Raw genomic sequence first — 13,406 nt, forward strand, 5'->3', positions numbered from 1 at the left:
ACTCAAGAGTACTTGCAGTATGAATTCGTTCATCCGGCACCTCTGTCTTTGTGCCCGCTCGAAGAATACCATTGTGTCATATACACTGACGGGTCTGCGCAACCCGCAATTGGATCGAAGCACGCTTATTCAGCGGCTTGCGCAATTGTCGTAGGTACATTCGTAAATGGTGAATTCCAATCTGATGCAGTGCATACGCAGTCATTGGGTGATTGTACCGCGCAATTGGCGGAGCTCCGGGCTCTGGTGCTTGCACTGGAGTTTGCTGATCCCCGAGTCACTACTCTTATAGTGAGTGACTCCTTCTACTGTGTCCAGTCCTACAATGACAATTTACACTTCTGGTCTCAGAATGATTATCGAGACACTAAAGGTAGCACAATTAAGCATAAAACGCTTTGGGTTCGAGTGGCAGACTTTAAAGAACGTCTCCCTCTCGTGAGTGTTATACACACTCTTGGTCACCAGCGGCTTGGTGTCCATGCTGTCGGCAACAGCTTAGCTGATGAGGCAGCGAAAACAGCAGTGGCTACATACTTAGTGGCAGCAGTTAAAAGATCCAAAAGTAAGATTGATGATGACATCTTGGCAGCTATTGCTGCTACAGAGAAGGGAGGAGATTACCCGAAGGGTTTTCCCTCTCGGTATATTTATCATTTAAGTCCTGATAACGTCCCATTAGTGAGGATTAACGACGTTGGTGATAGAATTATTCCCAACGCGGACTGCAGACCAGCACTGATCTTGGCTGCGCACGAGGGGTTGGCGTCAGCCCACGCCGGTGTGTCAGCTACAATATCTCTGCTACAACAACGTTACTGGTGGTTTGGTTTATATAAACAAGCGCGCGCTTATGTTCTTGATTGTGACATTTGCCAACAGATTAAACCTTCTACTGTTGCGCGCCCACCACAGACACAGCTGTACATCTCTAATAAGCCATTTGGTTGTGTTTATTTGGATCACTGCGGTCCTTTTTCTTCTGATACTGCGTACAAGTACATCTTGGTTGCAGTGGATTCGTGCACACGTTTTCTATGGGTATGGCCACAAAGGAGTGCTGACTCGCGGACTGTCATCAGGGATTTGCGTGTCTTTGTGGGAACTTTTGCGTGTGGTACCTTCCATTCTGATCAGGGCCCTGCGTTCGCCTCTAAGGCTTACAAGGAGGCTATGAAAAATTTGGGGGTCCTAGTCAAATTTTCGTCTCCCTACCGACCTGAGGGTAATAGTGTGGTGGAGCGAATGAACCGTGACTTAAAGCAATCATTGACAGCACGTGTTTTAGGCACAGGCCGGAACTGGCTAGCCCATTTGTATAACGTCCAACGTGCACTAAATAATCTCCCTAGAAGGTCTCTGGGTGGGCGGACCCCGTACATGATGCTCTTCGGAATCAGAATGTTTGTTCCAGACCTTGATGGTCTAGACATTGCGGTGTCGACCGCACCCTTTGACGTAGATGATCACTGTGCTGTTTTGCAGACTCTACAAGAAGCCAGAGACTCTCTTTCGAAAGAACATTTGCCCTCCACGTCTGAAGCTGAGGTTCAGATTCCGGTAGTCGGCTGGCTACCCCGAGTTGGTGATCTGGTCCGTGAGAAGGTGGAGAACAAGAAGGAGTTCGGCCCCTCTTATCGTGCACCAGTTCCAGTGCTTGGAGTGCAGGGTACAAGAACAGTCATTTTACCTCCACTTCCAGGTCGCAAAGAAAACAGGTACATCTCTATTGACAATGTCAAACTTCAGCGAGTGGCCGATACTTCTTAGTATGACTCCGGCAGTTTCATGCCAGACGATGCAAAGACATTCAATGTCGGTTCCTGCTTCTACCACCTTGTCTGATGTTGCCATCGAGATGCATTCGGTTACTGATCCCTTGCTGATACCACCTGCTGGTGGTTTGCCCGATGAGACTGAGTATGCTTATCCTACACGTGGACCTTCGCCTGTTTTACAATCTACAGCACTTGGCCAGTCCCGTTTTTCCTTTGACACTAACTCTTTGCCCTCAACTCCCCCATCAAACATTGCTGTTTTTGTGAGCTGGTTTAAGAAACATTTTTTGATAGCTCCTTGGACATACATCTGGTTGATGCTTTTTGGTATTTTTTTGTTTATGTCCATTGGATTTGTTGTAGTTTTCTTCCGCTTGGTGGATGGCCATTATCTCAAAGAGAGATCGACAATTAGACTTATCAATGGAATTTTGGCCCCCCACTCCTCATCCCGCATCATGAAAAGGGACCAGACTTTTGTGAATATTACTGCCTGGCCCGTCATGGATGGAATCGCATGGGATGCAGTTAAATTTCAAATTCATGGGCCTACAGAGGTCATTAATGTGCCTAATGTATTTCATGTTTCTATGGGTGATGTAGTTAAACAGAACATACGTTCTGATGATTGGGATGTACACGCCATTGAAGCACTGTTTTCAGATTTGAAATATTATGCCGCCTTTGATGCTGAGGATTTGTATGAAAATGCGGCTAATTATGCGGAACAGTATTGTTTTCAACATTATGGCAATCACTTCCTGCATAAATCGAATTCGTTTAGAAATTTTGTAAATTTTACCCAGTGGGAACATTGTCCCACCCCCTCGTTTGGCAGTTCACATACATTAGTTGATAAGTTTAGTTATTTTACTGATTTCAGTGTTTCGGCCCCGGCATCCTTTTATTTTAAAGTTACGCCCGAGTCTGCCTCTAAGGTTAGACTGACACACACCAAATTGCTATATTCTAAGTCCTTTATGGATGAGTTGTCAATCAAAGGTTATGATCTATGGAAGGCTACTATTGATCTTAAGTCGGTTTGGGGTTCCAAACCGTGGCAGGTTCAGGGAACTGAAGCTTTACACCGTGCCTGTCTAGTACCAAATCATATGTTGTTTTTAAATGCAACCATCTTCCAAACCACCTGTTTCGGATTGGCCACTTCTAAAAAACGAAATTCGCCTTCTGTGCCGGATCTGGGTGCTTACCCAAATTGGTATAATCACACAGATCTGTCCCTTCCTGCTTTGCAGTTATTGGTTTCCAATTCGTCTTTCAATATTTCGAAATTTAATAGTGAGGGATGGTTAATTTGGCAAAGCAGTTCTGATACCTGTCAACGTCGTTTTCTAGGACTGAAACCGGGGTATACTCAAGATCGCGTGGACCCCCGGTTTGAGTCGTCACATACAGTAACTACATACTCTGTAGGGAAATTATGTCAGTCCTGGCTGCGACATTCCACCTTGGCATCTGTCAAAGTTCATTTATCAAAGTTACATGACAAAATAGATTTGAATGATTTTGTTAAAGGTCCTGTGGGTGGCAGATCAAAGAGATGGGCGTATGCTATTTACAACGAAGTATGTAAACTGTCGCAGATTGAGGCAGCTTCAAGATTGAGAGCTATTGATCAGACTAATATGGAAAAAGTATTAGCAGTTATTGATAACAGCATTAACACTCTTTCTTCTCGCATTTATACATTAGATAATATTGTTTCTTCAATTGTGGATATTGTGCAGGATGATATGTCTGTGTTGTATCATGGTCAAAACCAGTTGCGTTCTGTTATGCAGTTTGCATGGACATTACAAACATTGAAGGCAGGGAAGGTCCCTTGGGACTATCTGAATACAACATCGTTATTTCTTCCCTTTAACCTTACTGACAAACAGCAGTTCATGTCCATGAAGGATGCTACATATTCCTTGCTCCATATTGAGAAATTGGAGCCGTTACCTTTTTCTGTTGCGGAAGTCGACTCCGCTGTGTGGCTTTTACACGGATTGATAACTCTACCGTTTGCGCTTTTTAAGTTTACCTCTTGTATGAAACACTATGCTCTGGGTAGATATGAACAGCTGGGTGCCGATTTCATACATGAAGTCTGGTTCCTCCCCTTTACGTATAGATGTACAAGGGACGGTACTGAGGTTTATCTGAGGGGTGAGGAATGTACAACGTCACCTGATCATTCTGTTGTATGTAGGCACATTCAATTGCACGGTGCTTGTAATGTACACGCTCCGAATTTGGCCTGCGTCCTCAGAGGTATCCCGGTACCAGTGATTACGCCATCTTTCACGCTGCTTGCAAACGGTAGTTATTTAATTTTAAACAATGAAGCTTGCTGCGGGATGTTAGTAGGGATCCCGTATATAGTAACTGTAACACAGAGGGTTGTCTGCTGCAATAACGTCCTGTTTCCACCCCCGCATGGGAGGCTGGATGCTTCCATCTGGCCTTCGATTCCAACCTTGAAAGCAGAGTTCAACAAGATGAGCAGAATAAGAGCGCTATTGTCCCAAAAGGAGGTGCCATTGACTTCCTCCCGGGAAACATTTGTCCTTCACGTAGCAAATACGCGCACCGAGGTACAGGCGCTTTTGAATACTGACCTCCCCCTGCATTTTGGAGCTTTGATCCAAACAATTTTCAATGCCTCGTCCACGACTGGCCTGGCTCATTTTTTTAAACTTGTGGGCTCGGGCCTCGTGACCTCTTTCCAAACTATTTTTGGTGTGATTCCGGCATTTTTTCATTCTATTTTCTCCAGCGTCTTTGGAGGTGTCCCATTAATTCTGGCTCTAGTGGCAGGTGTGCTACTTTTACTTTTCATCTTGCGGAATGGCTGCTCTTTCTGTGCCACACGACAGCCTGTCCCGTCTGCAGCTTCTTCGTGACAGGATACTTGATTACTATGGTGTCCTGCCGTTGGCGACTTTGAGCCTGGCATATGGATTATCCTTCCGGTATTCCTACTTCACCTGCGTGCAACCTGTCTTCCACTGCCTAGATTGTCCCTTTGAATGGCCTATGGATTTGTGCTTAACCAACATGGTGTCTCCGGACCCGGATTTTGATCGACTGATGAGGCCCTTAGTGTCTCACGAGTCTGCCTGTTCTGGTGTTCGGATTATGGCCTGCGGTGCGGCGCATGGTATCCTGGGTAATTGGGACGTCGTGAGAGCGGCATATGACTTCTTGAATATGAGTTACTTGGAAGTACACGCTGGTTGCCCTCTGATGGTGCTAGATGCTCCGCTAATAGAAGAACACGTATGTTCATTTTCTTTAATTAACTGGATGGCTGAAACCTTCAGTGGCCGTGCCAATGATTTTCTGCTGGAGGCTGTGGCCACATATGCTGCGTATACTTTCATGGATTGAGTGAACTATCGTCCACTGTGTTTTCCTCACGTGCCTTGAACTGTCCCTGTACGTCTGCACTTCTGCCCGGTGAGGCGTTTTTTCATTTTTTCACCCCCCACGGCACGTTTGAGGTTTTTTGTTTTTTCTTTCCACTTTTGGTTTTTTCCTATTCGAACTTTGCCTGAACTGACCAGTGTTTTTTAAATTGGATACGCCTTGTTCTGCTCTGTCGCGCTTGAACTCTGCGTTCTCTCTTTTCTTGCATACTAAGTAGTGCTTCGATCAAGGGGGCATGTAGTAAGGACTCCCTTAATACGTACATACATTGTTAAGTTAGCATAACCACGTCAGAAGTTAGAAAGCCATCTTGCTGCTTTTGCACACGACACTGCGTTCACATGTTATTGCTTAAACGAACTGCTGACTCGAGTTTTGCCTCACACGAGAGCAATCTGTTGTTACCATCCCGAGCTCTGCGAAGCGACCTTGGTCTGCACACGATGTGACAAACAGTCTGAGTTGTTAGACAATGCATGTTTTCCACTCTAGGTTGATCGACCCACTATTTAGTCATAACACACGAGCAGCTGCACATACCTGAAAGTTGGTGCTTTTAATATCACGGACATCATGTTTATTATTCAGACCGAAGACGAGCCTTCCTGCGAGAAGACTCCTGATGCTCCTGTGATGTGATTTCACTAAGCTGATCTTTGAGGTATGGGGTCCCCTATTCAAGCCTAAGAGACCTTCTGTTAGTCTAATAATAATATTAGCTTCTTAGTAAAGGGAAGGTGGTAGTATCCACTGTCATTATAACATGATCACCCCTTTTATATTCTATGGAATTGTAACTATGTTGATGGTTTTGATTTTAATCATTTGTCTGCTTGTATTAGCCAAAGTACTGCATATTAGGACACGTGGTCTATAAAAATAAACTCTTTTTATTTTCACCGTGTCTCTGTTGATTCTTGTTGTGGACTGATGTGAGAATAATATACGAACAGGTATTTCCGATTCCCACCATTCCTGAGTATGTACTGAGTCGCGTGTTCTGGGTTGTCTTTTCATTGGGACCTCCGAGCTAAATCTCGGATAACGAATGGGACACTTATGCTAGCCGGATACTGGGTTCTGGGTTCTGAGGTGAGTTTCTGGTACACCACAACTCACTGAGGTCCTGGGGTTCTACGCATAGTTCTGTGTATAAGCAGAATCCCTGCAACAGTGCCACGCGCCATTTGGCCAACTCCAGAGCATTCTTGCTCATGGGCCATTAATGGACCCATTTGCAAGTCGTAATCTGGGTCCGAAAATAACGTATTGGAGAGGCAGACATCCGATGCCCATGAGAAGGAGCATCGTAGACATGAAAAGCGGGTTGTACGCAAGTGTAGTACGCATAGTAGAAAGACAATCCATATGCCACGCTGAGTGTAGCCCAGAGCAGTGTGCCAAAGTATTCAAGCACATGGTTACGGAGCATTTGCAGCCAGCCTTGTCTGTGTAGGACCACAAGAGGTGCATCCATTGCGTAGCAGTCAAATCAATAGAAGTATTCCAGTGGCTATGGCAATTAACAGAGGTAAGCCACCAAAGAAGCTGAAAAAATGGAATGAATAAAGGCTGGTACAACACCAAATATGGTCTGAAAGGATGTCACAAGGCCACAGCCAGGCTGTGTGTATCCGATGCATTGAATTCACCGAAATGTAGTGGGAGGTTAGTATTTAGAAGAGCTTGAATCTCAGAATTGGTGCTTGCCACCTGGAGCACGAATGTCTCGCGCGCAGAAGTACGGGGGACTTCCTGTTGGAATAATAGCGCTTTTATGCTGCTCAACTTTTTGAAGTCTGCTTTCAATATTGGAATTGAAGGCCAAGTCGAGTTATCGAGCTTCCCATGTGGGGGCGGAAAAAGCAAATTTTTACAGCAAAGTACACGCTGTGAAACTGTCACAATATACGGTATGCCAACCAGCAAACCACAACATTCTTTGCTATTTAAAAGAAGATAGCTACTATTAGCAAGCAGGATGAAAGTGGGTTTTATAGCTGGGGCTGGAATACCTTTTAGAACTCATGCAAGGTTGGGCGGTAAGACTGCAGGCTCCATGTAACTGTATGTTTTTGCAAACAAGGGAATGACCCATTGTAGAATCACAGGATTCCCCAGTAAGGTATACCTCCTTGTCATCTCGCAGGCATCTGTAAGTGAAAGGCTACGACCACACTTCATGCAGGAAAGCTCTACCTAAGTGTTCACAGCGACCTAGCAGGTAATGCTTCATGCAGGAACTACCTTTAAACAAAGAGAATGGTAAAGAGATAACCCCGTGGATGAGCTAGACAACAGAGTCAGTTTCAGCCACGTAGAGGGGTAAAGGGTCTATCTTTTCAATATGTAAAAGAGTGTATGTTGCATCTTTCATGGACATAAAGTGCTGTTTCTCTCAAATTAAGAGGCAAAAACAAAGCAGATGTGTTTAAATAATCCCATGGTACTTTACCCATTTTTAGAGTATGCAAAGTCCATGCAAACTGCATTACTGAACGCAATTGATTTTGACCATGATATCACACAGACACATCATCTTGAACAATATCAACAACAGATTAAACAATATTATCTAAGGTGTAAATGTGGGAAAACAGTGTGTTAATACTATTGTCAACAACAGCAAGTACCTTTTCTAGATTTGCCTGCTCTAGTTCCCTTAAACGTGATCCAGCTTCAATTTGAGATAGCTTCCATAGTTCATTGTAAGCTGCGTAAATAAATCTTTCTGTTCTAGGACCAGGAGGTCCCAAGATAAAGTCTGCCACATCAATGTTATTGTATAACAACGATGAATGTTGTTTCATGGACGATAGGGATGAGTGATGTAACCAATTTTGACATAACATACCCACAGAATACGTGGTAACCGAATGTGTATTTGCAAAATGTGGATGAGGCTTAACCTGTTTGCTAGGGACTTCGTTATGGAAACGTAATTGGCAGGCATCAGAAGTCGTCTGCCAAACTAACCATCCAAGTGGGTCTAAACTAGAGACATTAAATGTCATATTTTGAAATAACGCTTGCAGTTCCTCAATGGAATAATTGGTATGCAAGCTCCAGTTATTATATGTAGCCAGAGTAGGAATGATAGGGGCAATCATCTGTTTGGCAGTCGCCAAACCAAAACAAGTAGTTTGATAAATCAAATCATTTAAAAATAGAATGTGTGTTGGTATGAGGCACGCGCGAAGGAAAACTTCAATGCTGCGAACATGCCAGGATCTACAACCCCAGATTTTAACGGTGGCATTCCAATGTTCATAGCCACCAACTGACAATTTATGAATAAACAAATTGGAATATAATATTTTTGTGTGGGTTAACATTACCTTGGAAGCAGATGAAATGTTTAATTTAAACTAATAGGACTCTGGGTTCGACATATCAAAATCTGTGAAATATGTAAATTTCTTTAACAGAGTATTCAAGCTGCCTTCTAATGGAGTTGGACAATGTTCCCACTGTCTGTAATTAAAAACATTTAAAAATGTATTAGCTTTATCCAGGTATTGGTGTCCAAAATGCTGATAACAATATAAATCGGCATAATTAGCAGTATTTAAATAGAATTCTTCAGCATTAAAGGCAGCATAATACTTTAAATCAGAAAACAAAGATTGTATTGCCTGCACGTCCCAATCATCTGAACATTTGTTCTGTTTCACTACATCTCCCATTGAAACACAAAGTACATTTGGTACATTCATAATCTCTCTTGGACCATGAATTTGGAAATCCACTGCATACCAGACGATGCCATCACCACTGGAAAAGCGGAAATGTAATCAAGAGTCTGGTCTCGTTTCATGATGTGAGAAGAGGAGTGCGGAGCCAAAGTTCCAGTATCCAACTGAACAGCAGAGTGTTCTGGCAAGTAGTGACCATTGATGAGTAAGAAAAAAGTTTCACAAAACCAATGGACATGGACATAAACAGGAAAATTAGGATCAGCACCAACCAGACGTATGTCCAAGGAGGGACCAAATTAGTCTGTTTAAACCAGGAGACAAAAATACTGAATTTTGTAGGGCCAAATGATGAGGTGGAGTTCGAGTCACAAGAAAAACGTGACTGGTTGAGTGTAGTTGTTTGCAAACCAGGCAAAGACTTGCTTGTGGGAAAAGCATATTCAGTTTCCTCATTACAGGGGGAAGCTGGCGGGATTAGCAAGGGATGAGTAACAGAGTCCATCTCGATGGCAATGTTGTTTTGCGCACTGTTAGATACACTAATCACAGGATTCCTTGAGATTGCTGGACATGATGCAGCCGGTGTTATACTATTCAGAATCGGCCAGATGTTGTAGCTTGACATTGTCCACTGAGATGTATCTGTTGTCTTTGCAACCAGGAAGTGGTGGTAAAATGACTGTACGAGTACCCATCACATAAAGCACTGGAACCGGTGCACGAAAAGAGGAGCCAAACTCCTTTTTGTTCTCCACCTTCTCTCGGACCATATCTCCAACTTTGGGTAGCCAGCCAACTACCAGAATCTGAAGTGCAGCTTCAGTGGCAGAGGGTAAATGTTCATTTGCAAGACTGTCACAGGTCTCTTGTATGTCCTGTAACATAGTAGAATTATTATCTACGTCAAAGGTTGCGGCTTCCGCCGCCATGTCTAGACCATCAATGTGTGGCACAAACATTTTTATGCCAAAGAGCATTTTGTATGGGTTCCGCCCACCCAGAGATCTTCTAGGGAGGTTATTAAGTGCACGTTGCACGCCATACAAGTGGGCCAACCAGTTCCTGCCAGTACCTAGACTCTAGCTGTCAAGGATTGCTTTAAGTCACAGTTAATTCGCTCCACAACTGAGTTGCCCTCAGACCTGTATGGAGACGAAAACTGCACCAGCACCCCCAAAGACTTCATTGCATCCTTGTACGCCTTAGAGGCGAACGCTGGACCTTGGTCCACAATGGAAGGTGCAGCAGGCAAAAATTCCCACAAAGACACGCAAATCCCTGATGACATTTCGAGCGTCAGCACTGCGTTGTGGCCAAACCCAGATGAAACATGTGCACGAATCAACTGCAACTAAAATGTACTTATAAGCAGTATCTGAAGAAAATGGACCGCAGTGATCAAGATATACACAGCCAAAAAGCTTTTCAGAAATGCATAGCTGTGTTTGTGGTGGACGTGTAACTGTAGAAGGTTTAATCTGCTGACAACTGTCACAAGATAGCACATAATTACGAGTCTGTTTATATAAACCATGCCACCAGTAACGTTGCTGCAAGATGGAAACTGTCGCAGACATGCCAGCATGGGCCGAAGCCAAGCCTTCGTGTCCGGCTGTTATCGAGGAAAGTTTGCGGTCCGCGTTGGGAATCAACCTGTCACCAACATCATTAATTCTTACATACGGTACCTTGTCGGGACTTAAATAATAAGAGTACTTTGAAGGGAACCCTTGAGGGTAATTACCACCCTTGTCTGTAGCAGCAACAGCTGCAAAAATGTCATTATCAATCTGAGTCATGGATTTTGTAATAGCTGCAACTAAACATGTGGCTACTGCTGATTTGGCTGCTTCATCAGCCAAACAGTTATACCAAGCGTGTACCCCCACCCTCTGGTGGCCAAGAGTGTGAATCACATGTGTGAGAGGCAGACGTTCTTTAGGATCTGCCCTCACACCCAAAGCATTTTATGCTTAATTACGCTGCCTTTGGAATCACAATAGTCATTCTGACACCAAAGGAACAAGTTGTCATTGAAAGACTGAACACAGTAATAAGAATCACTTACAATGAGAGTAGTCACATTAGGATCTGCAAACTCGAGAGCAAGCACCAAAGCGCGCAGCTCGGCCAATGTGGCGGTACTGTCACCTAGCGCCTGCGTATGAACAACACTGGACTCAAACTCATCGTTCACTATGGTACGTGCCACAACAGCACAAGCTGCCGAATAAGCATGCTTAGACCCGGTGGCCGGTTGTGCTGAACATCGGTGTAAATGATACAATCATACTCCTCAAGCGGGTGCATTGGCAAAGGAGGCGAATGAACTAACTCATACTGCAAGAACTCCTGAGTCTGAAGAGAGGAGTCAAAGATAAACGTGACATCCTGAGACGTCAAAGAAGTCGCACATTGTATCCAACGGGGATGCAAAGCCTTAGAGTTTGGTACACTTGCCTTTGCCACTGCCTCAAGTGCAGGGTATGGCGTAACCACCAGAATGTGTTTCCCTGTGCCAGTGCGCATTCCTTCAGGATCGTCATCTGTACAGCTGTTAAGACCTTTTCAACAGTGGAAAACCGCAACTCAGCAGAACTGTATAAACGTGATTAGTAAGCAATAGGTATTGTGTCACTTTTATTAAACGTCAAGTAAGTGAAACCCACTGCGCCTGGCACGATTCGTATCACCAAGTTTGTGTGGTTATCAAGGGTTAACAAGTATTTTGATTCAAGAACAGCAGACTGCAAAGATTGCAGGATAGCTGAATGTTCCGGAAGCCAACAGGCTTTTGAGAATGTAGGTTGTATCAAAGCATAAAGAGACTTGATACGCTGGGCATATTCAGGAATGTAAGAACGCCCGAAGTTTGAAAATCCCAGCAATGATTGAAGTTTTTTCACGGTTGTTGGAGGTCACAAACGTGTGTATTTCTCCAGGAAGTGAGGCCCCAAGCCTCTACCTTCATTTGTGAGCTCATAGCCCAAAAACAACACTGTGTACTCCGCAATGTGTGATTTAGCAAAGTTAAATTTGTAACCGTAGTCTGCAAACAAAAAAATTATGCGGTCAACTCGGCAAAGATGCTGCCATAATTTATCTTCTTTGAGATAAATGTTATCAACGTACGTGTACGTATCTGGGTTTATGCTGTGTAGCAAAGAGACAACACGGGTGGCGAAAACTCCGGGGCTGTTTTTATAGCCCATAGCCAATCGCCTAAATTGTTTTTGTTTTCCGCAGGAAGCGAATGTGGTCCATTGACTGCATGCAAGGGACAGATTGGGACTGAAGAAGCCATTGGAAATGTGTGGGGCCCGATTCACAGAACTAACTTAAGACAAAATCCTAACCTTACTACCATTTTGGTATTCACAGAAGGCACTTACTCATTTTGGTATTCACAGAAGACACTTACTCATTTCGGTATTCACAGAAGTTAGGAGTCCTAACTTTAGGACTCCTAAATGCCTTCTGTGAATACTGAAAGTCTTAAAATTAGGATCTTTTTCAGTTTAGGAGTAGAAAAGTTAGGACTCCAAACTTTAGGACTCCTATATGCCTTCTGTGAATACCGAAAGTCGTAAAATAAGGATTTTTCTAAGTTTAGTAGTAGTAAAGTTAGGACTCCTAACTTTAGGACTCCTAAATGCCTTCTGTGAATACCGAAAGTCTTAAAATTAGGATTTTGCTCAGTTTAGTAGTAGTAAGGTTAGAACTCCTAACTTTAGGACTCCTAAATGCCTTCTGTGACTACCGAAAGTCTTAAAATTAGGAGTTTAGGAGTAGTAAAGTTAGGAGTACTAACTTTACTACTCCTAAACTGAGAAAAATCCTAATTTTAAGACTTTCGGTATTCACAGAAGGCATTTAGGAGTCCTAAGGTTAGGACTCCTAACTTCTGTGAATACCAAAATGAGTAAGTGCCTTCTGTGAATACCAAACTGGTAGTAAGTTTAGGATTTTGTCTTAAGTTAGTTCTGTGAATCGGGCCCTTAGTGTTGTTTTATATTTTTTACAAACAAGACTGTCTACAAGAGCAGAACTATGGGTATTCTTCTGTACCGCAAAAGTGCGACAATGATAGTTCAAATGCCGGTAATCCAAAACTATGTGGTACGACCCATCGGGTATGATAACCGTAAAAAGAGGGTTATTCATTGGTGACACACATGTCTTAATCACTCCTTGACACTCTAACTGGGTTAGAATCTCAGAAACGGGATCTTTCGCTTCCCGTCGGAGGGTATATTGAGGTTGAGGCTGTGGCATAGACCGCAATGGTATCTCATGAGGTGGAGAATCCTTATCCCAGCCTACATGAGCAAGGTACAGAGCCAGTGCAAGCATCAAGCCCATTCCTCTGCAAAAGTTTCAGCATGCTCCTTGGAGATGTTATGTGAAAAACTCGAAAGTATTACCTCCTTCCCTTTCGGAGCATTCAAAATAAAAGGTGGGGGTCAATCGGCCTCCGCCAACAAAATGTCGTAAG

The sequence above is a fragment of the Triturus cristatus genome, chromosome 8, assembly GCF_964204655.1.
Source record: "Triturus cristatus chromosome 8, aTriCri1.1, whole genome shotgun sequence".
Taxonomy (NCBI): domain Eukaryota; kingdom Metazoa; phylum Chordata; class Amphibia; order Caudata; family Salamandridae; genus Triturus; species Triturus cristatus.